The 24,443-nt window shown below is 36.4% G+C and overlaps 1 pseudogene; it reads left to right on the top strand.

Annotated features, from left to right (window-relative positions):
* Nucleotides 1-1,303: 1,303 nt before the first annotated feature.
* Nucleotides 1,304-1,779, top strand: LOC143653211 (large ribosomal subunit protein eL21 pseudogene; annotated as a pseudogene).
* The last annotated feature ends 22,664 nt before the right edge of the window (nucleotides 1,780-24,443 follow it).

The following is a 24,443-nucleotide window of genomic DNA, read 5'->3' as shown; positions in this document are numbered from 1 at the left end:
CTGGAGTTTTGTTTTAAATGCTATTTTATTGAGATACAGTCACACACCATACAAACCATCCAAAATATACATTCAATGTGTAGTTCTTTTTTTACTGCTTTGCCTCTTGTAAAATGGTGTGTGGGGAAAGATGAAGTGGATGAATGTCACCATAAGTATTGAAGATACTCAGGGTGGAGAAAGGAAATGCAATGGTTTGAGGATTAAAGAAAAGCTCAATGAAGAAATAGGATGCTGAATTAGTCCCTGATAGTTGGGTCTGGTTTGAATATCTAGGGATTTCCAGTCAGCAGGTTCTATGAATATACAACATGAGAGGCAAACTCTGGATATGGTTCAAGTTAAATGATATTTCTATTTAGTTTAAATGTATTCATCTATTCCTGGCTGACAGATGTTAAGTTTCTTTTTGTTTGTTTGTTTTTTCAGTTTGAGGCTATCACGAGTATTCTTGTAATTGTCTTTCAGTAGACATATACTTACAGTTCTTCTGGGAATATACCTGGGAGTGGATTTTCTGTATCATAAGTAGACATATGTTTCACTTTGGTTGAAATTGTCAAAGAGCTTTCCAAAATGGTTATAACAATTTACTTTTCCAACAGCATTATATGAGAGTTCCAGTACCACCTCACCAACACTTAGAAGTGTCAGTGTTTCAGATTTTAACTCTTCTGGTGAGGGTTTAACTTACTTTATGACTTTAATTTTCATGTTCCTTATGAATAACAATGTTCATTCAACTCCTTTACATATAGTTTTTGGCCATATGCATATCTTTTTTAATGAAGTTCCTATTCAAATCTTTCACCCATTTTTAATGAAGTTGCCTTTTTCATATTGTCTTATAAAATGTATTTATGTATTCTGGATATGCATTCTTTGTCAGCTATATGCATTAAAAATATCTTCTCCCAATCTGAGATTTGCCTTTTCTCCATTTTAATGGTGCCTCTTGAATGAAAGAATTGCTTAATGAAGGCAATTTTATATACTTTTCTTTTACCTTTAGTGGTTTTGGAATCTTACTGAAAAATTCTTGCCTATTTCAAGGTCAAGAAACATGCCCTATGTTTTCTTCTAAAGACATTATTAGCATTTACCTTTACATTTAGGTGAATGATTCATTTTTAATTAATTTTTGAGTACGTTACAAATAGGGTCACCAGGCTCATGTTTTCTTTTGCTTTTCATACAATATCAGTTGTTCTAACACTATTTATCACAAACCAGGTGACTGTACACAGGTAAATTTGTTTCTGGGTCTTAATTCTGAACCATCATCTTCCAGTAGTTCACCAAAATGATGAACGCAAAGGGAAAGAGGAGAGACACCCACTGTATGTTTTCTAGGCCTTTCAGAAAACATGGAGCTGTTGCTCTGGCCACATGCATGTGAATCTACAAGGAAGGTGATATTGTAGATATCAAGGTAATGGGTACTGTTCAAAAAGTAATGCCCAACAATTGTTACCATGGCAAAACTGGAAGGGTCTATAATATTACCCAGCATACTGTTGGTACTGTTGTAAACAAGTGGACGAGATTCTGGCCAAGAAAATTAATGTGTATATTGAGCATATTAAATACTCTAAGAGCCGAGATAGCTTCCTGAAGCGAGTAAAGGAAAATGATCAAAAAAAGAAGGAAACCAAAGAGAAAGGTACCTGGGTTCAACTGAAGCGCCAGCCTGCTCCACCCAAAGAAGCGCACTTTGTGAGAACCAATGGAAAGGAGCTTGAGCTTCTGGAGCCCATTCCCTATGAATTCATGGCCTAAGAGGTGTAAAAAATAAAATACTTGTGGATTGCAACAAAAAAGTGTATGCGTGTCAACTAGGTCAATTCTGATAATGAAATTCTTCAGATCGTCTATATTTCTGCTGATTTTTGCTCTTTTTTCTATCAGTTTCTAAAAAAATAGTTGTGTTAATGTGGTAATGAAAGTGCAACTCCGGTTATAGTGTTATTGATTGTACACGTTGGATGGATTGTCTAGTATGTGAATAACGCTGCTTAAAGAAAAAAGAAACCTTCTCTATGATGCGGATGTGACTATTTCTCCTTTAGTTCAGTCGGTTTGAAACTTTATATATTTTTTGGTTTATGCCAAACAAATTTAGAATTGTCATATCTTTCTGTTGGATTAATCACTTCATCATTCTGAAACACACTTCTAAATTCTAGTGATATTTAATGTGTTGTTAATGTTTATGCTGATTGATATTAGTATAGCTACCCAAGTTTTTTTTTGGGTAGTGTTTACATGGTTCTACCTTTACTAATCCTTTCGCTCTGTGACCTTCTATTTCAGGTGAGTCTCTTGTCAGCATCACTGCTTTTTATCTTGTCTGAAAATTCTTGAATGGGATCACGTAGTTTGTCTATATTTAATACGATTACTAGTGTGGTTGGATTTAAATTTACCATAGTGATATTCATGTCTAATTTTCCCTTGTGTTCTTCTTTCTTTGCTTCCTTTGCCCACTTCTGTCTTGCCTTCTTATGCATTAAGGTCCATCATCATCATCATCATCATCATCCCCACCGTCATTATAGTTCCCCTCTATTAACTTGTTTAAAATGTTTTATGTTATTATTGTTTGGGGATTAAACAGTACAACATGCATCATACAAAATTTTAAAGTTTTGATCCTATTATAAATTGTATGATCCTCTGGACAAGGCAATAATCACATAAAATTTAAGTCCATTTACCCCCTCCAGACTTATGTGCTGCTATTGTCTGATATTGTAAATTTGCTTCTATAACATAAGAAAGACATTTTAATTATCATGCAAATGACCAATATTATGTAACTTTACTCACATATGTATGCTTTTATTGCTTATTGTTATCTCCTGAATTTCTGCGTTTCCAACTGATACAATCTCTGCATGAAGAATTTGCTTTAGTATTTTGGAAGGGACAGCAGTGGGACTGCTGGCATAAAATACCTCAGGTTTTATTTACCTGAAAAATATATATATTCATTTTGCATTAATGTTTAAAGGATCTTCCTACTGGATATAAAATATTTTGACTGGCAGTTATTTTCTTTTAGCCTATTCAAGATAATATTTTATTTCTTTTTGTACCCATTGTTTCATTTACATGTCAGCCATCTATCTTTTTGTTGCTCTTTTAAAAATAAATTTTTCTCTCTGTGGTCTATTTAAAGATTTTTTTTCTTTGTATTTGGTGTTTAGCAATTCTGTGATCATGTGCCCCTGTGTACTTTTCTTTGATTATCCTACTTAGATTCAATGTCTTTCAATTCTGAAATTTCCTGGCCAACATTTCTTCAAATACTACTCTTACTCCATTCTCTTTCTCCTTTCCATTTCCAAAACACGTTTGTTACATCCTTTTACCATGACTCATAGGTCTCTATTCTCTTTTCTTTATTTTCCAGATTTTTTTTTTCTCTCTATGCTTCAGTCTGTATATTTTGTCCTGGCATTTTTTTAAGTTAATGGATTCTTGCTTCTGCTATTTCTAATATGCTTTTTTTTTTTTTTTTTTTTTTTGCATGGGCAGGCACCAGGAATCAAACCCGGGTCTCCAATATGGCAGGCAAGAACTCTGCCTGCTGAGCCACCGTAGCCCGCCCTCTAATATGCTTTTAAGCATACCAATTGATTATTTTTTTTACTTAACATGATTTTTAATTTGATACTTTTAGTTGGATAATTTCCTTTTGATTATTTTTTTAATTACAAGAAATGAAATGCTTTATCCTCTTGTCTCTTTTCTTAACAAATAAATCAGTTATTTAAAAATACTTCAATATCTAAGCCTGTTTCTATTCTGCAATTTATTATTATTATTATTATTACTATTGTTATTATTATTGCTTTTCTTCTCTCTCTTTTTCTTGTGCTCTCTCTCTTGGATTTGCATCATTTGATCCTAGTTTTAGGTATAATTGGTATTTTTGTTTTAAAGGGATGTCTGGCAATTACGGATGAGAACTTTCAGAGGTTCTGAGGTGATAGAGGATTTTGATGCTTTCCTTGGAGACAGTTAAAGTTTAGCTTTTTAAATGACTCAAGCTTGGATCCTAGTCTTTGTGAAGGATCTGGAATGTTGTTTCATAGTTTCAACTATAAATCTGGGTTTTATCAGGGCTCTGATTTCTTGCACATCTTGGCTCCAATTTTTGTCCCCTTAGCACTATAAGACTGCCAAAAGTACAGCTTAACTTGTTAGCTTCTTAACTTCTACTTTCTGCTGGTTTCTAACCCTCTTGTCTCTTAGATTTGGAATCACCAACTGCCTAGAGGGAACAGGTGATGCTGAATGTCAGACACTCTTCTCTATGGTTTCCTTTTCTCCAGGATCTTGGCCTCTCACAACCTAAATGCCTTGATTATTCTGATTTCTAATTTATCTTCCCAGCCTTGTGAGACTGTAAAAAGCACAGATCCACCTTTTTTTTTGTTTGTTTTCCTCTCAATCCAGTGCTGCTTAGGAACAGCAAATGCCACGAATAGAGAAGTGGTGGAGAATGTCAAGTTTCCCTGACTGTTTTCTTTCCTCTTGGATTCCATGACCTCTCAAATCCTGATCTCCTCAGTTGCTTTCTGATGCCTACAGAGAGCTGGTTCTGGACTTCATTTAACTTTTATAGTCGTTCACTGTAGGACTGGTTTGATAACAGCTATTTTGCAGTAGCTAGAAGCAGAAGTCACTTGCAAACTATTTACGGTTCTCATCTTTTATTTCTGTTGATACAATTGTTTTGTAGTTCTGTGTAACCTACTCCTCCTGTGTCATTAGTCCTATCTCCATATTGCAGGTTTCTAATGATGCATTCCATGCATTGATAATCCAGGCTCTGTTTATAGAGTCTTTTAAGTTCATCCAAAATCAATTTATTTATGACCATTAGTCAAACTTCAGTCTACTACTGTAGGTATAATAAATAAATACACACACACACATACACATAATAGACAGATGATTCTCTGAGAGAGTTGCTACAGACAGAATACTTTTAAAAAGCTTAGTGGGACATTAAAGTAATAAAGTTTATAAACTTCTAGATCTATGGGAATCTAACATTCTGTCTTGATTTGTGTTTTTAAATATCTTTATGCCTTCTTGTTGAATAAAGGAGTAAAGCACTGGGACCAGTTGTCCCTGGCTGACACTATTTGAAGTTTTCAGCTCAAAAGTATGTATAGCCTCTCGTATCTTTTGCTCACTTCTGATGGGATTTAGTCAACCTGGAAATCTCACTTGGTGCTTGCCCTCAACAGTCTGGTGTGCCTCCCTGTGGTGGTGTGGTGTGGTTCATTTTCTTATCATTAAACAAGGGAACATGAGTTAAATTTTACAGAAATAATATTGTGCAGCAGAAATAAAACATGTCATTGCTTGCAGCTAAAGCAATCATATCTGCTACGTAGGGCAAGATAAGGGCTTCCCTGAATCTTCCTTTATATCAATTAGTGCTGCTTCATCATCCTGGCTCCTGTATGAGATTTCTACATGTATACATTAAAAGGAAATAATGAGATTTGGAGTTTCTATCAATCATATACCCTACAGTTGAAGCTATCAGACCCAGCAACTCACAATTTCTTTATATATTTTAACATTTCAGCAAAATAAAAATGGTCCTTGCCTATCTCCCACCTTCACCACAGCTGGTTTAATCAGGTGTTGGGGTAGTTCTCCAAAATTTGGGGAAGGGGTAGGAGTCATGTATGAAAAAGCCTTCAGGCTACATGACAGAGTTGACTTACTTACATTGCAACATTGATGGTATCTACTGACATTCCAGGACAATATCAAGAAGACAAAAGAAAGACAAAGTTGCATGTAACAGGCATGCATTTTCATCTTAGACCCAACCTTCCCCTATTTTTTTCCTGGTCCTTTCACTTTTTAAAAAATATTTGTATTGATAAATCTTAACATACAAACATTCCTAACCTACAAACATTCCATACATGGTGTACAATCAATGGCTCACAACATCATCACATAGTTGTGTAGTCATCACCATGATCACTTTTTAGAACATTTGCATCACTTCAGAAAAAGAAATAAAAAAGAAAACACTCATATATACCATGCCCCTTACCCCTCCCTCTCACTGACCAGTAGTATTCCATCTACCTAATTTATTTTACCCTTTGACCCTCTATTATTTATTTTTTTACTCATCTGTCTATACCCTAGATAAACGTAGCATCAGATAGATGGTTTTCACAATCACACAATCACATTGTAAAAGCTATATCATTATACAGTCATCGCCAAGAAGCAAGGATACTGGAACACAGCTCTACAGTTTCAGGTAATTCCTTTTAGCCACTCCAATACCCCATAAAGTAAAAAGGGATATCTAATAATGCATAAGAATAATCTCTAGGATAACCCCTTGACTCTGTTTGAAATGGATCAGCCTCCGACACTTTATTTTTCTCATTTCATTCTTCCCCCTTTTACAAAAAGGTTTACTCAATCCTTTGATGCCAGGTCCCAGCTCATCCCAGGATTTCTGTGCCCTGTGGTGAGGGAGATTTACACCCCTGTGAGTCATGTCCCATGTAGAGGTGGAGGACAGTGAGTTCACATGCCCCATCAGCTTAAAGAGAGAGGCCACATCTGAGCAACAAAAGAGGTTCTCTGGGGGTGACTCTTAGGCCTAATTTTACATAGGCTCAGCCTGTCCTTTGCAGGAATAAGTTTCATAGGGGTGAACCCCAAGATTGAAGGCTCAGCCTGTTGATTTGGTTGTCCCTATTGCTTGCAAGAATATCAGAAATTCTTCAAATGTGGTAGTTGAATATTTCCTCCTTTCTCCCCAATGCCCCAAAGGGACCTTGCAAATACTTTTTTATTCTCTGCCTGAATTACTCTGGGATATATTAGGGCATCGCACTAACCTGGAAAAACCAACAAAATCTCACACCTTATTCAAGATTCCAGGTACTTATGGTGTTCAACTAAACTGACCATAAAAATGAAATTAGGAAATGTACTACTTTACTTGCACCAACTAAACATCTCTCCCTTTGGTCTCACACACAAGTTGAAGTTTTAAAATATGGGCAATATTATCCTTTATCCTGTATTCTGCTCTACCTTACTCCTGTTCAGATCAGCTTCATTCATGTCTCTACTCAAAGTCACATCCCTTTTTCAACTTTTTAAAAAGTTCCCATATGGGGTACTGCTGACTTTCATAGCTTCAGAGCTCTAATTCGGAGTCTCAGTTGTGACATAAATACCCAAAGTTTCTGTGAATGACCAGGTTGTAAACAAACAGCTCAGTATCTCAGAATTTAGAAATAACAGTTATGTGTGAATATATGTGACTGCTGTTAAGAGCTTACAATCTGGGATCCTTTACATAGGCCCCAATTCCCCTATTTTTGATCTGTGATTCTGAGAATAAATGTTGTCCTCTAATCTAAAAGCATCCACAAACTAAGAAAAGAAGGCAGAACAAATGCCCTAAGATGAACACTCCACATAAAATTCAAGGTATGTGTGCATGTATGTAGATGGAATGACAGGAAAATTCTAGCAAGGGCTTCATGAACCTCTCTCACAAACCTAAAATGAGGCAGAGTTCATGGGAAAGATTTCTTCTCTAAAGTTCAAAGCCTAAAGTTGTACTTGAGAGGAAGACAGGAAGTTTTTTTGTCTTTCAAAGCTGGTAAGATTATCATCTGAGTCCCCTAAGATCAGAGTGTTTTTCTACATCTTTTGGGCCTTTGCTGTTATATAGCAAAATGTCTTGCCCGAAATAATCACATAAAAGGAACTTAGCAGTTCCTTTTGAGTGGAGAATTTAGAAATCTGCCCCAACTTTCATTCCTGCTGATAGGAATCCAGGGGTCACGGAAGAGGAAGTTCTGAAACTACCTTTCCCATGAGCCCAACCCCAAGGACTCCTGAAATTATCCTCTTCTGTTATTTCAGATGTTGGATGACTTAAAGATAGCTTTAAGTCAGCCATGTAATACTTTGTATAAATCCACATTTCCCATCTTTTCCTCGAGGGAGTACAGCTCAGCTGTGAATCTCACACAATTCTATACACAGCCTCTTAGCAGGCTCATTAATTGCAACACAAGAGGGTAAGCTTTTGCAAATAAAGCATCTGTCCTTTCAAAATCAATTTGAGCACCCAAAGCTTACCAGTCATTGAGTATGTAAACAGAAGCAATACCATACTAAGCAGTCAGAGACTCTAATGTAGTAGAACATTATTTATTTGGAACTTTTTAGCCAAAACAGCTGAAATGAAAAAATAAAATTAGAGATTTTATTTGCATTTTTAATACACATTATTTTGAAGTAAAATTCCTACTGTTAGAAAACAGTGCAGAAGTAAAAAAATTGAAATTGGATGCATTTTCATAAAGGTAACAACACTTCTTCAACTGCACACACATCGAGAAACAGAAATTACCAGCGCATCAGAAGCCCTCTCATGCACCCACCAGTTATCACGACTCCCTAGGACAAAAATTTTGAACTTTTAAAATAACAGGTTAGTTTTGTCTCTCTTTTGAACTTTCATAGAAATGAAATCATGTAGTTTGTCTTCTTTTGCATCTGATTAATTTTGTTCAACATTGTGAGATTCATGTATAAGTTTTCCTTGTATTTGCAGTTTGTTAATTCTCACTTCTGTCTAGTTTTCATTATAAGATTATATTATGATTCATCCAGTCCAGTTCTAGACATTTGATTTGTCTCCAGATTGGGGCTATTAAAAATAGAACTGGTATGAACAATTGTGTTTTTCTTTGGGTGACTGTACGTACTCCATTTTGTTGGATGTGTACAATTTCTGGGTGAACATTTATGCATATAATTAGCTTTGGCAGATTTCGCCAAATAGTTTTTAAAAGTGTTGAACAGATATATTCCCCTTCAGAAAACTCCTAGTTGATTAACATCTTCACTAATGCTTGGTATTGCCTGTTTTTACATTTTTGCCATTCTGGAAGGTACACAGGTGTATTGCATAATTCTAATATGCAGTTCTCTGACAACTACTGAGGCTGAGAAACTTTTTACTGATTTTTAGTCGTTTGAATAGTTTTTTTGTTAAGTGTTTATTCATGTTTTTTTGCCCATTTTCAATTGGCTCTTTGTCCCTTTCTTAACGATTGGTAGAAGTTCGTTATATATATTTTTGAGTCCTTTGCAATATCAGTCCCATTCTGTGGTTTGCCTTAATGGTATATATTTTTTTATTAACAGAAACTCTTATTTAAAGTAATAAAATTTTTCTTTTATTTTTCCTTTGTGTTTGGCACATTTTGCATCTCGTTTATAAAAATCTCTGCTTATTTCCAGTACCATGAAAATATTCTTTTGTATGTTCTTATAAAACCTTTATTGTTTTACCTGATCATATTTATATCTATAGCTATCCAGAATTGATTTTTATGAAAGATGGGAAGTAGGGAAGTCAAGATTTAGGTTTTACCCTTTATAGAAATTCAATTGAGTGCTATTTATTGAAAAGACCCTTTACCCTATAGCACGACAATGCCACTTTGTTATAAACTAACTAGGTCTATTGTCTTCCATTTGTCTGTGTGATTATCTTTGCACCAATAACATACTATCTTATATATTCTAGCTTTATAAGGCTTGATATTTGGTAGCATAGTATTTCAGTTTGTTGGTCTCCCAGATTGTCTTGTCTATGCATGAGCTTTTGGGTTTCCATAAAATTTTGGAATTTGCTTATTAATTTCTACCCAAAAAATAACCTGATGGGAGATTTTTTTTAAAAATTAGAGCAGTTGTAGGTTTATAGAAAAATCATGTAAGAAGTACAAAATTCCCATATACTGTGCTCTCAAACACACATTTTCCCTAGTATTGACATTTTGAATTAGTGTGACAGCTTTGTTAAAATTGACAAAACATTATTATAATTATAGTATTAATTATAATCCATAGTTTAGATTAGGGTTCACTCTTTGTGTTGTACATAAATGATGGGATTTTTTATTGGAATCATATTGGACCTGCAGATCAATTTAGGAATAATTGATATCTTTAAGTTTTTCTTTTATAATATTAAGGTTTTCGATCTACATTACATCTCTCCATTTATTTAGGTCTTCTCTAATTTTTCACAATGATGTTTGTAATTTTGAGGGTAAAGGTGTTTGCACATCTTTTGTTATATTTATATATTTGATATTGTTTGAAGCTATTGTGAGGGTTTGGTTTTAATCTAAGAAATGATGAACTAGAACCCACAGCTTCTGAGGAAGACATTGGCAAACAGGAGTCTTCAGTGTGAAATGTACCCATTCACTGACAGGTCTTTTCTGAATTTCATACATGGAAAGTTGAATGTGGAAGTAGTATCAAGATTCTGAAATTAGACTGCCACATTGAATCTTAACTCTACCATTCATGTGTAACATCGGACATTTTATTCATATTTCTATGCATGTTTCCTCGTCTACGAAATTGGGATAAAAGTAATACATACCTCATTGTGTTTTGAGAGTCTTACTTGAGATATTGCATGTGAAACACCTTGCCCAGTCCCTGTATATAATAAGTGCTGAATAAGTGATAATGATGGTGATTATGATGGCAGTGATCACATATTTGGCATCTTGAGAGGATTTTTCTCCTTCAACAAGGTCTTTTCAGAACTCATCGCACGTGTTCAAAGGGCCCTGGTGGTATCTTTACCTGCTATATTCATGCATCTCTCATTCCTGAAGATGTGCAAGTGACTTTGCTCTGGCAAATTTTATTTAGAGGGCTGGCAACTCACCCAATCCCTACGTAACAGCCAGGTTGATTATAACACCATATTGATGCATTTCAGTCTCACATAATTCAAGGGGAATGTCCTTACATAGTTACTCCAGAAAGTTCCAGGCCTGATTCAAACTACACAAGGTCAACCATTAGACTGTGTTGAAATCATCTTGGAAAGAGTTTAAATAAAAGAGGTGTTTCTACATTACTCTCTTTTTCCCTTTGTTTTCTTTATTTCTCTTCTTCCTTTGCACAAAAGCATTTTAACTTGTGGATTACCAATTTATGTCTACTTTTTTGTTAGAGTCAAATTGAAAGCCTTACTGTAATTGTATTCCTTAATATTCTCCTAACTCTAACTGTATTTCTTAGTATTCTCCTAAGTACTCCCTTTGTTTCGACCAACCTTTTATTTGCAATACAGTATATAATAAGGCAGAAGCCATTGCAGCTCTGTGCTTCTCCTCTCATTTCCCAGTCTAGATTACCCAACCCTCATGCACTCAGACTGGCAAAGGGCCACTTGTGAATCACAAACCCCACCTCTTCTCTACAACCTTTCCTCAATAAATAATGTTTTATTTCTCCTTCTAAATTCTTATGCTGCATGATTATGTTTATATATACTTATGTTGCTTACTTATGCTATAATAATAATAAATAATAAAAATAATTGAAGCAATAATAACAAAATTAAAATACATTTTCTTCCCACATTGCAAGCACTGTGTTAAAGACTTCACAGGCAATATCTCATTCAGTCTTCTCAGTAAACTTCACAAGAAAGGCATTACAATTCTCACCTTACATATAATGTGGTAGAACCACAAAGCATGGGCAGTTTTTAGTGGAAACAAGAATCTTTTTCAGGATACAGCTTAGAAAAGAAACATCACTCTCAAATGTTTCTTCACTCTTCTTTGTTGGTACATCAAGTTGAGTAAGGAGAAATTCTCTTGAAAATAAAGATGATTTTCAACAGGTCGTAATGTATGGGCCTCTGGGAGCAGGTCTGCTTGACAAGTACTGGCTCACTCTATAAATATTCTTTACAGTTTTTATTGTTTTATTCTTAAATTCAAATCTCTTTACTTTCCACTCCCATGGACTCTTCATGTGCAGAGTCTGCATGTCTTTTCCATGACTTTTATTCACAAATTAGCACGTCTTTTGGGATTCTTGTCTGGCCTATGTCCACATTTTAGATTTCTTAGCTGCTCAAGCAAATGGCATGGCTTAAACAACATGAATTTATTAGCTGTATGGATTTGAGAGTAGTAGAAGTCCAAATCAAGGCATCATCAAGATGATGCTTTTCCCCAAAGACTGCAGCATTCTGGGGCTGGCTGCTGGTGATCCTTGGTCCTTAGCTCTATTGTGGAATATATTGACTAATTGCTCTTGCTTAAAATTTTAGCATAATGTTGAATAACAAAGTTGACATTCTCGTCTTGTTTCAGATCTTAGAGAGAAAGCTTTAGGATTTCACTGTTGAGTATGTTAGCTGTATTTCATGTATTCCCTTTATCATGTTTAGGAAATTTCCTTCTATTCATAGCCTTTGAAGTGTCTTCATCAAGAAAGGATGTTGAATTTTGTCAAGTGCATTCTCCACATCAGTTGAGAATATCATGTGGGTTTTCTTCTTTAGTTTATTGATGTGATATATTACATTGATTTTCTTGTGTTCTGCCTTGCATGCCTGTGTAAAACCCACTTGGTTATGATATAATTCTTTTAATGTGCAGCTCGATTCAATTTGCAAGTATTTTGTTGAGGATTTGTGCATCAATATTTATTAAGAGATTGGTCAATTTTTTTTTCTTGTAGTGTCTTTATCTGGTTTTGGTATTAAGATGATATTGGTTTCATCAAATGATAAAGTAACTCTCCCTCCCCTTTAATTTTTTTGAAGAATTTGAGCAGGATTGGTACTAATTCTTTCTTGAATGCTTGGTAAAATTCACATGTGAAGCCATCTGGTCCTGGACTTTTCTTTTTTGGAAGTTTTGTGATTATTAATTCAATGTCTTTACTTGTGATTGGTTTGTTGAGGTCATATTTTGTTTTTCACAAATCAGTGTTTGTTGTTCATGCTTTTCTAGGAAGTTGTCCATTTCTTCTACATTGTCTATTTTTTTAGAATATAGTTGCTTATTATATCTTCTCATTGTCTCCTTTATTTCTGTGGGGTTAGTAGTTATTTTCCCCCTCCTATTTCTCATCATATTTATTTGTATCCTCTCTCATTTCTTGTTTGTCAGACTAGCTAAATGTTAATCAATTGTATTGATTTTCTCAAATAACCAGCTTCTGGTTTTAGTGGCTCTCTTTACTATTTTGTGTTCTCAATTTCATATATTTTCTGTCTAATCTTTGTTATTTCTTTCTCTCTGTTTGCTTTGGGGTTAGGTTTTTGTTCTATCTCTAGTTCCTTCAGGTGAGCAGTTAATTCCTTGATTTTTGCTCTTCCTTCTCTTAAAAATATAGCCATTTAGGACAATAAATTTTCCTCTCAGTGCTGCCTTTTCTACATCCATAAGTTTTGATATGTTGTATTCTCATTTTCATTTGCCCTGAAATATGTACTTATTTCTCTTATAATTTCTTCTTTGACCCCCTGGTTGTTTAAGAGTGTGCTGTTTAGACTCCATATATTTGTGAATTTTCAAGCATTCCACCCTTCATTGATTTCTCACTTTATTCCATTATGATCCCAGAAAATGCTGTGTTTAATTTTGATCTTTTTAAATTTATTGAGACTTTCTTTGTGGCCCAAGATGTGGTCTATCCTTGAGAACTACCCTTGAGCACTTGAGAAAAGTGTATAACTTGCTGTTGTTGGGTCAATATTCTATGAATGCCTGTTAAATCTAGCTCATTTATCATATATTCAATCTTTGTTTCCTTATTGATCCTCTGTCCAGACATTCTATCCATTGATGAGAGCGGTGTATTGAAGTCTCCAACAATTATTGCAGAGATGTGTACTTTCCCTTCAGTGTTGTCAATGTTTGCCTCCTGTATTTTGGGACATTCTGGCTTGATGTATAAATATTTATGATTGTTATGTTTTCTTGATGGATTTTCTATTTTGTTAATGCATAGTGTCCTTCTTTGTCTCTTTCCTTTTAAGCCTAGTTTGTCTGATATGATTATAGCCACTCCTCCTCTTATCTGGCTGTGATTTGCATTAAATATATATTTCCAATCTTTTAGTTTCAACCTGTTTTGGTCCTTATGCTTTAAGTGAGTCTCTTATAGATAGCATATAGATGGATCCTGTTTTACAAATCCATTCTGTCAATCTTTGTCTTTTGATTGGGGATTTCAGTCCATTCACATTTAATGTTATTACTTTAAAGGCAGTGCTTTAATCAACCATTGTTTCTTTTGGATTTTATCTGTCATATTTTATTTTCTCTCTCTCTCTTTTTGTCTTATTATTGACCCTTACTTCTCATCTTCATTTCTACACTCTTCTCCAAACCTCTGTCTCCTGTTTTTTCCTATCTGCCTATAGTGCTCCCTTTAGTATTTCTTGTAGAGCAGGTCTCTTGTCACAAACTCTGTCAGTGTCTGTTTATGTATAACTATTTTAAACTCTCCCTCATTTTTAAGGACAATTTTACTGGATATAGAAGTCTTGGCTGGCAGTTTTCTCTTTCAGTATCTTAAACATATCATCTCACTGCCTTCTCACCTCCATGGTTTCTGCTGAGAGCTTGGCATTTCTTCTTCTTCTTCTTCTTTTTTTAACATGAGCAGGCACTGGGAATCAAACCAGGATCTCTGGCAGATGAGAACTCTGAGCCACCGTGGTCCACCCTCGGCACTTATTCTTATCACACCTCCCTTGTATGTAATGGATTACTTTTCTCTTGCTGCTTTCAGAATTATCTTTGTCTTTGAATTTGACAAATTAGCTAGTAAGTGTCTTGTCATAGGTCTATTTGGGTCTACTCTATTTTGGATATGCTGCACTGCTTGAACCTGTAATTTTATGTCCTTCATAAGAGTTGGGAAATTTTCAGTGATTATTTCTTCCATTATTCTTTCTGTGTTTTGCCTTCTTTTCTCCTTCTGCAATACCAAAAAGCCTGCATATTAGTGTGCTTTGTGTTGTCATTCAGTTTCTTGAGAACTGCTCAAATTTTTCCATTCTTTTCCCTAGCTGTTCTTTTGTTTGTAGGATTTCAGATGTCTTGTCTTCTAGTTCACTAATCCTTTCTTCTGCCTCTTCAAATCTGCTGTTGTATCCTCCATTGTGTGTTTCATCTCTTCTTTTTTGCCTTTCATTCTCATAAGTTCTGCCTTTTGTTTTTTCAAGTTTTTGTAATCTTCAATATGAACACCCTTGTGTCTTCTTTATATCCTTCATCTTTTCCACATTTTCCTTCAACTAATTGAATTGACTTAGAAGATTTGTTTGAACATCTTTGATTAGTTGTTTCAACTCCTGTATCTCAGTTGAGGTGTTAGTTTGTTCCTTTGATTGGCAAACAATTCATATCTTCATACTTCCTGGTATGAGTCATGATTTTTTGCTGGTGTCAAGGTATCTGATTTTCTTAGGTTATCTGTAGGTTGTTTTATATCCTTTGCCTAGGGTTTTCTTGTTGATTGGCTTTGTTCTCTATGTCCTTTCTCTCACTGGCCATTTGTCAGATTGGCTCTGGCCCCCAATCTCCCTGAAGGACCAGGTGCTCACAGTGGCCTGCCTCAGGTATGGGGGTTGGCACTGGGCACCACAGCAAGGTCTCTGTGGGTAAAACATATCTGATGTGTCCCAGTGGTGCTCTGTTTTTTTTGTTTTTTTTTTCCATACCATAAGACTGGGGTTTTTGTTAGGGTACTGCTTTAACAGTTGGGTCATCCATATTTCTCAACCAAATATGTGTTCCTATGCTGGACATATAGACGAGATCATATGGGATATGTTCTGGGAAGTCTCTACAAAGCCTTGTCTGGTCTGCCCAGAAAATGGCTGTGTTTCATAACTTAATTGTCCTCAGCAGCTATTTGCCTGATAGCCCAGGCTGCATCCCACTGGGCACGGCTAGAACTATGGGGTTCCTATGTCTTCACTCTGTCAGCCAAAATCTGGCTCAGTGTGGGGCTATGTCCCCCACTTTGCCTGTGGCAGAGGACAACCCCCCCCCCCCCAGCCATTCTAGTTTTGGATAAATTCCAGACAATGATCAGGCCACTCACTGCTGTTCCCCTCGGGGATAGGAGAAAAACTTGTGGACTCAGGGCTGGAAACTTAATCTGTCCATGTTTTCTCAGATTCTTTGACCTGGGCCTTGAAATGTCCTCTCCTGTCCCCCAAGTCTCCAAACAGTGGGGGTTTGTCTCACTGCTGTGAGAGACAGTTGCTATTTCACTGCCTCTGTTTCTGTGTTCCTCCCACGCTGTGTGCGACCAAATGTGGGGAAAGGGAGAAAACCACCTAGTCAGAGATGGAAGTTTCCTCCATGATATTTTACTGTTCCTTCAATTCAGCATGTGTGGGGTCCTTATCCAGTCTATATCTTCCTCAAGAGTCCTGAACAATTCAGAATCGACCTTGTTTTACATTGACTCTTTAGCGAAAGATTATCAGTAGCTGTTTGTGTCACCATGTCGATGATATCCCCACAAGTCACTTGTGAAAAGAAGTTTCAGTTGTCATCACACAGGGGTGTGGTAGGCCCTGGTGGGACAGTATACCTGGCGCACTGACTCAATCCAATTCCATCTTCAATGCCAGGGGCTCTAGGAAATGACTTCTTTCTCTAGCCATTGCAATAATCCTCCCTTTTCCCCAAATGCCTGAAATTACATAACTCGAACCAAATTGTTTAGGACTCAATTCCAGATGAGCTTCTCCCAAATGGGTTCTTCTCTGAAGTAGAATTCAGAAGAATGTTAACTGACATTGTGAAAAAGAAAAGGAAAGAATTTGCATATAAATGTTTGTTTTCCCCTCACAGGAGTCCAAGCTAGACAGAGCTGAACAGTCTTTACTTTTTGCAGGCCTTCTCAGAGTCTTTCGTGTGTTTCTTTGCCTTGTGGGTTTCTGGAACACTTAGTGTGAAGTGTTTACTAAACTTGCTTTACCATGGATTGAGGAGGGAAGGGATGGCATGCCTTTGATAATTTCCTAGAACACTGTTCCTTAAATCACAGTTTAGGAAATGCTGGTCAGATCACTTTTATTTTTTTCCTCAAATTACCTTGGGTGTATTTAGTTACATTATCTGAACAACCTAGAAAAAAAAATCAGTTGCGGAAACCCTTAACAATCTCCAGTGTGTGAGACTGTTAGAAAATATCTCAAAGAATCATAGACTTGAGGAACTTACAGGGATCTTAGAGAATTATTACCCCAATATTTTATACATGGAATGACATACTGGGTCCGTAAATGTTAAGCCACTTGCCCAAGATTATTCAGGTAGTTAATTATGGAACCACATGTGAATCCAGCCCACGATGTTGGCAGCTCCACTCATCTTTCTGTTGCTTCCCAGCTCACAGTACTGTCTGGAAAGGAATCGACTTCTGGATCCAGAATCCTTTAACAACCTCAGAAACTGTGCCAAATATGATCTGAAGACCTAAACCATGATGAATCAGGTCAGCCTCTTTCCTTCCTCTTCCAGGATTAAGAGAGGATCTCATGACTTTTCCTTGTGGGTGTCCACTTAAAAGTATGGCTGGCAAATAGAGAAATTGGATTTGTCCTTGAGGACAACAGAGTGCATGGACAAAACACTTATTGCTCTGTGGGTGTTAGCATCATTCAAAAGCAAAACAAAGCAGAAAAACATCCAGGCCTGACTTTATAGTGTGCGACTAGGAATAGGGAAGCGTACTGTTCTGGGTTGATAAAGATCTTGAAAATGAAGTCTAAAATACAATAAAATAAATTCTAATGTGTAATAAAAGCAAAAAGTGGGTGGGGGAACTATTCAGCTCCATGATTCTCAATAAATAGACAAGTAAATAAATATAAATAAACAGCAGGAACCACAAAGAGTTTCAGAAAGACATTAAGAGTTTGGGAAGGTAGGAAGAGAATAACTAAAATTTCTCAGTGAAAATGAGAAACCAGATGATGCATTCATACAGACGCATGATGTATTGATTGATTGCTAAGCCGCAGCACTGTTCATAAGAAATATTTTTTAATGCATTGCCTTATTTAATGCTTGCAATATTGTTATGTGTAGGTTAGTAATTTTCAAAGTGGGATCCCCAGACCTTCACAATCAGCATCCTGTGGCAACCTGTTTGAAATGCAGATTCTCAGTTCCTACCCTGGAATTCCTGAATCATACCTTTCAGAGGTGAGACCCAACAAGGGAGGTTTAAACAAATCCTCCAGGCATTTCTGATGCGTGCTCAAATTTAAGAATCACTCTATTATTTCCATTTTATGGATGTAAACACTGAGGATGCAGGAGGTTATATAATTTTCCCAAAGCCATACAAGCTTGCAAGGGGTAGAGAGGGAAATGATTTTTTCTTCTAATGCTGAAACCTGTGTTCTGAACCCATACAATTTATTACCCTTTTCTGACACAGGATTCTTTCATGTTTCTGACTTCCTCAGAGGTTTGGCTCATAAGCAAATGGGGTTTTAGGATGGAAACTGAATTCTCCCAGGGAAAAGAACAAGGCAAAGAAGGTAATAAAGTCTTCCTACCAGGCCACAGAAAGAAACAGCTGCAGAATCCATTCACCTCCATGTAAACAGCTCACCAAGACGCGGCGTTCAGCGAGGCAATGGGGGTGAAAGCTCTGAAAAATGCCCCAGTCTTCCCCTGCCGGGTTTATGAACTGCCTTGGCAGGCTAACAGCAGCACATTATATGTAATTGCTGGTTTACTCTACCTTGCCTGCCTTTTGTTTTCACAAGGAATCCTTGTTATTCAGTGGAATTAGCAAAGGAATCCATTAAGTGCTGGCTACAAAGACTGCACAGTATTTATTCCTGTAATAAACAGTCTAATTTTGCAATAACATGGCAATCTTTGGGAAGTACTGGCTGATGGAATCCAAATCTGGCAAAATTTGCCTCTTTTGGTGGAGCTTATGACGATGGCCCTTGAGAGAGGGGAGAACAGAGGGAGATTGCCTGCCAAGTAAGCACTTTTACAAACAAAACGAATTCTCATTCAGAGAATCCTAAAATGGGGAAAATGTCGTTAGGCTCAGAGTTAGGCTTTGAGAGGAGAAACAGCAAGGAGGTGGCTCTTAATTAATGTGGGCTGAGGCGAAATGCATTTAGAGGCAGGGATGTGTCCTTGGCAACGTGTGAAGTAGTTGGCCACCTGGTCCTTTCCCCCACTTTCCCCAATACCATCAATGTGCCTGTGGTGTGATCTTCTGGTACATAGTGATGCTGTGAACACCAACTCTCACTCTGGGGGTCATAGAATATAAGAGCTTAACAGAACCTAGGGTTTATCTACTACCACCCCTTTATTTTTTACTAGTGGTTGAGAGATTAGATGAGTTATCGAAGACACAAAAAACAGGGCTATAAGTCAGGTCTCTTGTTTTTTGTTGTTTTTTTTTTCCCCTTTCTTTTTCCATACTTTCATCAATTAATGTTGTTTCTCACATCACCATTTCTTCAGAGTACAGAGTTAACAGCAGAGTCCTAGATCACATTAAAGCTGAACTATAGAGTCAGGATTCCTTATTTCATCAGTAGAAATCCCATTGGCTTTTATTGATTAGGATAGCAGTTGCTTCTTTCTAGATCAGAAAGATGTCTTAAATTCAAATACCTAGTCTGACAAAAATCAGCTGTTCATCTCGAGGAGTTTGGCATATCTTCTCTCCCTTTTGACCTACCTTCCTACATTCTGTGGAACACCATTGCTTTAAATAAAAGTTCTGAAATAAAAAAGATATATCAATTCTGTAAATTCAGATCCCTTGCACATTGTTAGAGTTATGGTTTCTGTGTAAGGACTTAGAATAGCATGTTGGCATGAAGTAAGGAAATTTCTGAGTACTGTGTTCCCAGAGTAAGCTTTGCACTACCTCTTGGAAATAGAAATTCAAAAACTAAATGACAATGGAAAAGTATACAAGAGAATATAATATATTAGTTTCTTGATAACTAATGTTCTTCTAACCCCATTCAACCCTACTTTACTGTGTTCACAGATTAATATACATCCACCCATCTGTACACATTAAAAGAATTTAAAACCATAAAGAAGTGGACTACTGTTCTTATCAGCACTGTTGAAATAAACTACTAATATGTTTATGGATTCCAGGAATTCATTTCCTGGAAAATTCCAAGACATTTTGACCCCGGAAGGATTTATCATCTCTATTTGCAGTTATAATGTAAACATTGGAGAATAGCTTCTTAATTTCTCTTAACTTGAAGAGAATAAAAGTGGTCATTGATCAGGAAGATACACGTAAACCTTGTATAAATATTCTGCAAACAACTGATTCTGAATAAAAGGGATTCTTCCAGTACGTTAGCCTTCTTGGGCAAGACTAAGAAATCTATGATTTCTTTAAGGAAGTAAGAAATGCAATTTTGGGTAAACAAGCATGCTGGTAATCCTCTTTAAGACTCTTGCTGTATGTAATGTAACTGCAACAGAAAGCCATTTAAGAGAGTGCAAAGTTTTTTAAGTCATTGTGCTATTCTATTTCTCATATTCCTGTTCCACAGCAGCAGTGTTCTTTAACTGTTCATCCTGCCGCCCACAGAGCAACTCATTCATCTGTAAAGGTTAAAGCTGAATAATTATGGTAGAAACACGTCACCGCTACACAGCCTGATGTGTCTGGCATATCACATTGGAGGAAGTAACGGACAATATATGTATTTATTTTATATATAGTTATATATATATATATGACATTCTGTGTTTGGGTGGAATCTACTCTTGCAAAAATGAAAGTTCATGGTTGCTGCCTCTGATAATGATCTTATGATACCAACCAGGCTAAAAAAAAATCTGTCCATAGGGCAAGAAGGAAGTTTTGCTTCTCAGACATCCTATCATCATCTCTAAGGATATCTCTTTAATTCTTTAAATGCACCAACATAGGTGTGCTGATCCTATGTGCCAAGGTTGATACAGGTGATCTAGTTTAGAATTTCCTTGTAGAAAAGACATTCATTTAGGCACGTTGTAGGCACAAGGGAAATGCTGGTTGCATGAAATCAATTTAAAAGGAGGACTACTTATACTAGAGGTCAGTAGTTATGTTAGCTTAACTAAAAATATATATATATTTGGAGAGAGAGCCTGGAAATTCAATCAGTCTTGGAAAAGAGATTGCTGCCAATGAGTTAGGAACTGATTCTGGAGATGTAACATCCCAGTAAAGGAGTATAGGTTGGAAAATAGTTGCCTTTCTTTGTCAGAGTGGCTAACACACATAACACAAGCTGATTGTGTCTTAAACAACAAGAATTTATTGGCTTTTGAGGCTGGAAGAAATCCAAAATCGAGATATCTGCAAGGCTTGCTCTCTTCCCCAAATCTGTAGCATTCTGGTGCCGGCTGCAGGCAATCCTTGGTATTCCTTTGCTATTTCCTTGCCTCCTGCCACACGGTGATCTTTCCCTCAAAGTGCTGGCTCTTCCAGTTTCTGTTGATTTCTGGCTTTTTCCTGCATGGCATTCTCCAACTTCTGGCTTCCTGGTTCCTACTCTTTATGAGACCTCCATCTTCTTTCAGTTGGATCATCCCTTAACCAAAAATTACATCTTCAGGTGATCCTATTTACAATGAAGTCGCACCCACATGAATACAGATGAAGATGAAGAACATGTGTTTGTTGAGGTACATAATTCAGCTACCACGGGAGGTTCAAATCACTTGTGGAGCAGAAATTTAATAGGTTGGCCTTCCTTACAAACAAACAGGAAATCAATGCCTTGAGTGTAAGCTATGTATTATAGCTGAAAAAAAAAACACTGATGAGATCCTCAGTGCTTAAATTATGTATTCCTACAATAGATTCTGTTTGCTTTTTAATTTAAAGAGCCTAAAATGGCTCAATCTCAGATAACTTCTACAAGGATGATACCAGCAGCACTTTCTTGGAATAGCAGATCATTCTCTGGATATAAACTACATGATAATTCTCAACACTTTGACATGACACTTGCTGATTCCTTAAAACTTAAGTATAAGTTGAGAGAGACAGGAAGGAGAAGGGCCTTTAATCCTAAAGTATCTAATGTTAGGACTGCAAGAGATCTCATAATTTATTTAATAAGAAACACCTACACTGTGTCTGACACCAAATATGCCCTCAATTATGCCTAGTTTTGTAATTGAGGAAACTGATGCTCACCAGATAATCAAGTTTAGACCCAAAGCTTGCTCTTTCAGGCTTATCTTTCAGAACGTCTTTACCATTTAATTTCTGGATGGGAAAATTGCAGTTAGAGTTAATACCACCCAAAAGACCTGAGGGGGATAATCTTATGTCACCTGGTCAGTAGGCATTTTGTCTACAATTTTGCTCATTCTTCCCCAACTACCATTTACTTTTCTCCCTAATTTAAGCTACAAAGATTTACCTTGGTGTGAAGCTATCTTTATGCAGAAGCTCTGTACTTTCTACTAAAAATCTGGATGTGTACACAAGTATAGACTGGAGATATCTGGACTTAGAAATATGTTTAGACTATGTGCTTACTTCGAAGCATTCACACAGTCTTGAGCACACCGACTTAAATGAGGAAAGGTTGGTAGTGATGAAGTCAATGATGATGGCTGTAATAATTAACAAATGTTCCAGATATTGTGTTAGGCAGTTGACAGCTCTATTATTACTCTCCCTTCATAATGGAAATCAAGATAAATCACATGTAAAATTCATATCTAAATCCAGGTGTGACAATTTCAAAGTGTATGCCCTTAACCACTATGAAATAACACCACCCTAGCAGAGAATCAGAGAAATATCCTTATCCTCAGATGCAGGTGGATCAATGGAAATTTCCTCAGAAATCTTCTTCCTGGTGTTCTTTCTCCAAAAGAGTTAGATATGTTCTTTTTAAAATTTTTTTAACTTTTTTTATTGTGTAATATAACATATATGCAAAGCGAAGAAAGCAATAGTTTTCAAAGCACTCTAACAAGTAGTTACAGGACAGATCCCAGAGTTTGTCAAGGGCTGCCACAGCATCATCTCAGATTTATCCTTCCAGCTGCTCCAGAACATAGGAATCTAGAAGGAATAAATATTTTTTTATCATAATAATGGGTTTTTTTCTTTTTTGTGAAAAATAACATATATACGAAAAAAAGGCAACAAATTTGAAAGCATAACATAACAATTAGTAGCAGAACAGATTTCAGAGTTTGATATGGGTTACAACTCCACAATTTTAGGTTTTTACTTCTAGCTGCTCTAAGATACTGGAGTCTAAAAGAAATATCAATTCAGAGATTCAGCATTCATATTTGTTTGTTAAACCCTACCTTCTCTATATAACTCCACCATCACCTTTGATCTTTCTATCCCACTCTTTAGGGGTATTTAGGCTATGACCATTTGAACTTTGAAGGGGCTGGAAATAATATGGGGTAGGGAGATGGAACTAGCTGATGTTCTGGAGAGGCTGGACCCTCTAGGTTTCAGGACTTTTCTGGTCCAGGGACTCATCTGGAGGTTGTAGGTTTCTGGAAAGTTACCCTAGTGAATGGAACCTTTGTAGAATCTTATATATTGCCCTAAGTGTTCTTTAGGACTGGCTGGAATATTTTCGGTTGGGATTTGGCATGTTAGGATAGGTAGCAATGTCTAACTGAAGCTTGTGTAAGAGTGATTTCCAGAGTAGCCTCTCATCTCTATTTGAACTCTCTCAGCCACTAATTTATTTGTTACACTTTCTTCCCCCTTTTGATCAGGATGGTGTTCTAGTTTGCTAGCTGCTGGAATGCAATATACCAGAAACGGAATGGCTTCTAAAAAGGGGAATTTAATGAGTTGCTAGTTTACAGTTCTAAGGCTGAGAAAATGTCCCAATTAAAACAAGTCTAAAGAAATGTCCAATCAAAGGCATCCAGGGAAAGATACCTTGGTTCAAGAAGGCTGATGAAGTTCAGGGTTTCTCTCTCAAGTGAGAAGGCACATGGCGAACACAGTCAGGGCCTCTCTCTCAGCTGGAAGGGCACATGGCAAATACAGTGTCATCTGCTAGCTTTCTCTCCTGGCTTCTGGTTTCATGAAGCTCCCTGGGATGCATTTTCCTTCTTCATCTCCAATGGACTCTCCGCTTCGTGGTGCTGCAGCATTCTCTGCTCTCTCTGAATCTCTCTGAACCTCTCATTCTCCAACATGTTTCCTCTTTTATAGGACTTCAGAAACTAATCAAGACCCACTCAAATGGGTGGAGACATGTCATCCCCTAATCCAGTTTAACAACCATTCTTTTTTTTTTTATTTTTATTTTTATTTTTATTTTTATTTTTTTTTATTAACGGAAAGAAAAAAAAAGAAATTAACACAACATTTAGAAATCATACCATTCTACATATGCACTCAGTAATTCTTAACATCATCACATAGATGCATGATCATTGTTTCTTAGTACATTTGCATCGGTTTAGAGGAACTAGCAACACAACAGAAAAAGATATAAAATGTTAATATAAAGAAAAGAAATAAAAGTAATA

The sequence above is a fragment of the Tamandua tetradactyla genome, chromosome 13, assembly GCF_023851605.1.
Source record: "Tamandua tetradactyla isolate mTamTet1 chromosome 13, mTamTet1.pri, whole genome shotgun sequence".
NCBI lineage: Eukaryota > Metazoa > Chordata > Mammalia > Pilosa > Myrmecophagidae > Tamandua > Tamandua tetradactyla.
The sequence above is the reverse complement of the archived record's forward strand: the minus strand, read 5'-3'. Positions and strand labels throughout refer to the sequence as shown.